This window comes from Triticum aestivum, chromosome 4D (assembly GCF_018294505.1).
Source record: "Triticum aestivum cultivar Chinese Spring chromosome 4D, IWGSC CS RefSeq v2.1, whole genome shotgun sequence".
Classification (NCBI taxonomy): domain Eukaryota; kingdom Viridiplantae; phylum Streptophyta; class Magnoliopsida; order Poales; family Poaceae; genus Triticum; species Triticum aestivum.
Genome location: NC_057805.1, coordinates 379,395,780 through 379,398,848, shown reverse-complemented (window position 1 = coordinate 379,398,848; position 3,069 = coordinate 379,395,780).

The following is a 3,069-nucleotide window of genomic DNA, read 5'->3' as shown; positions in this document are numbered from 1 at the left end:
GGCAGAGTCCGAGCCGGACTCGGCGGTTCCGACGGCGGGCGGCAGCCGGACTCCGGCAGGAGTCGGTTGCGGGCGGTGGCGGCTGGGCGGCGGCTTGGCTGAGCTGGGCCAGCCCAGGTCGGCGGAGACTTAAAAAACAGACAACAATAATAAAATAAATAACAAGCTAATAAAAATGATATATAGGCATATTATATATCAAAACTTTCAGAAAAAGATTTTCTATAACATGAACATTTTTCTAGCATCAAATAAAATCCACAAAAATTTAAATAAAGCAAACAGTGCTACTGGTTCATTTAAAAACCAAATAAAATATTTTAAAATACCAGAATGATTTCAAATTTATTTCTCTCCATTTTTCTATTGTAGGGAATCATTTTACCCTATTTTCCATATATTTTATTTTTGGAGAAAAATACTTTGAATAAAACCAAATAACTCCAAATTGAAAATAATTTCAAAGGGACTTTAAATTTGATTCTTTGAAACTTCCAACTCATATTTCATACGATTTGAAGAAGTCATTTTATCTTCTCTCATGAAAATCATTGAGTTGCATAAAGTTTTCTGAATTTGAAATACTTCCAAATGAAGTTCAAATATTTTCAAAAACACTTTTCATTTTAAATGGAAGAAGTCATGTCATCTTCTCTCTAGGGTTTTGTATTTGAAAGAATTTGAATTCATGGAGATCATAATGCAAAGTGAAAGTTTGGGAAAGTCATTTCATTCCCTCTCATTCAACTTTTGAAAAGTTTCAAATTTCAATCAATTTCACACAGGCAACCACACCACAATCAAACAAACAATCAATTTTTTTAATATAACATTCCAAAATTTAGAATTTTGGGATGTTACAAACCTACCACCCTTAAAATGAATCTCGCCCTCGAGATTCAGAGAGGCTAGCAAGAAGTAGGTTAGGTTCGGGGGTCTCCTCAAAATCCATCGATCGTCACAGGGGGGTCTGGGGTGCTACCACCCTTAGAAACATTGTGACGGTTCCACCAAAACTCATATAATCCATCCTAATTGTTAGCAGTGTCGATCTTCTGAGATCCTCAAGAAAAATTCCTACTCTGACTCTTCCGGTAGTGTGGCATAAACCTTTTCCTCAATTCTGTGTCCTTTCATCTTGGTACGGTTCTTCTATGACTGGGTCTTCTTATCTGACGGGTCTGGCGCCAATACTAAACAATTATCGATATCTCATGGTGGTTATCAACAGTTTGACTGGGTCCCTGCAGAAAACGGGTCTGGGCTTCACTCTCACCGTATGACCTACGATTGGCAACAACTGCCTTGTACAAGGGAAAAATTGTCATACCATTCAAAGGCTTAAACAAGGTTTTGATTCGTCGTCGCTCTACTATGGGTAAGTCACTCAGATTTACCATCCCATATAGCAAGGTGAATAATAAGAGTAAGTCGGTGTCGTGGTTCTAAGTCTGACAGTAGAATGGGGGGGGGGGTAGGGATGTAGAGGCAAGATCCTAGCTGTGGAGAAGTTGTACGCACGAGTTTTACGAGATCAGGCCCTTCTTGGAGGAAGTAACATCCCTACGTCTCGGAGCCCGGAGGCGGTCGACTTGATTATATGCGTGTTTGTTACAGGGGGTGCGAACCCTTGTGCATGTGGAGGGGGTGGCTTATATAGAGTGCACCAGGACCCCGGCCAGCCCACGTTACAAGGGATTTAAGGTACATCAAGAGGGGGGCGTTACTGGTAACGTCCGTAATAAAGTGTTATAAATGGCTATTAAGTCTAGGAGTTAATGCTCGACCGTTGCTGTGTAGAGTGACTTTAGGTCTTCTGTCCGTCGAGTGTTTCTTGTTACGGTCGAGTGATCTTGATTCCTCCGAGTGGAAATGTTTCTGGTCGAGTGGGTGATGGTACCCCTCGAATGCTTCTGGCTTTAGAGTGATGTCCTTGGGGAGGGTATTTAGGTCAGGCCTGCGACCCTACCCTAGGTACATGTCCTCATCATTAGCCCCCGAATGGATCAGGGTTTGAGTGGAGAAGGAGTTGAAAATACTTCCGACTCATTTTTCGCGCTTCGGGTGTGTCTTGTTTTGGATCAATGAACCGAGGTGGTGACACCAACTTCTTTTTCAGTCGCCTTGATCCATTCCTGGTTTTGTCGAGTGAACTTTTGCTGGAAGAGGTCCGAGTGCTAATGTGGTGGGGATCTTCCGTCTGACAAGTTGCTCTGCTGCCCGCGGATCTCGTGGGATTCGAATTTCGGGAAGCGCGCGGGGCGGAGGAGGCCGCAGTAATCGAGCTGGATAAGGCAAGGCCGTCTCGATTCCCGTGCCGCCTTTTTTGCCACGTATCACGCGCGCGACTGTTGTGGGATTTGATAAGATTGCCCGGGCCTACAGGTCAGTCACTCGGAAGCAACCCCATATAAGGCGCCGGACCGGGGTTTTTGAACAGTGCGTCCTCATTCTTCTTTTCTCTTCTCAGTTTTCCCCACTACGCCTGCTCCTCCTCTAGCGCCGCCGCTCCGCTCGAGCTCCGTTCGTCGCGATGGGGAAAGAAAAGACAGTGGCTCTGGAGCGCGCGAAGAAGGCGACGGCGAAGGCGAAGGGGAAAAAGTCCAGCCGGGGCAGATCCTCGTCGCGGTCCGGTTTGCCGCGCGGCTGGATCCAGGGCGAATGGATCGGGTCGACGATCAGTCAGGATGACCTTGACGATCTGGCGGAGGAGGGGCTGATTCCTCATGGATCGGCGCGGCTCTCGGAGGATGAGACCGAACCTCGACCGCGGGAGGGTGAGTGCGTCCTCCTTGCCACTCACATCGCCCGTGGATTTTCTTTGCCTCCGCATCCTTTTTCCGGGCTTCCTTGAATTTCTTTGGAGCACAACTTCATCACTTTTCCCCCAACACAATCATATATCTTGCTGCTTTCGTGTCTCTGTGCGAAAACTTCTTGGGTTATCGACCACACTGGGGTCTCTTCAAGCACATTTTCACGTGTCGCTCCCAGTCGGTCAAAAATCCTAACCCGAGTGACGAGAGGACTCAGGTGATCCAGATGTGTGGGGGTCTTGGGATTCAGATG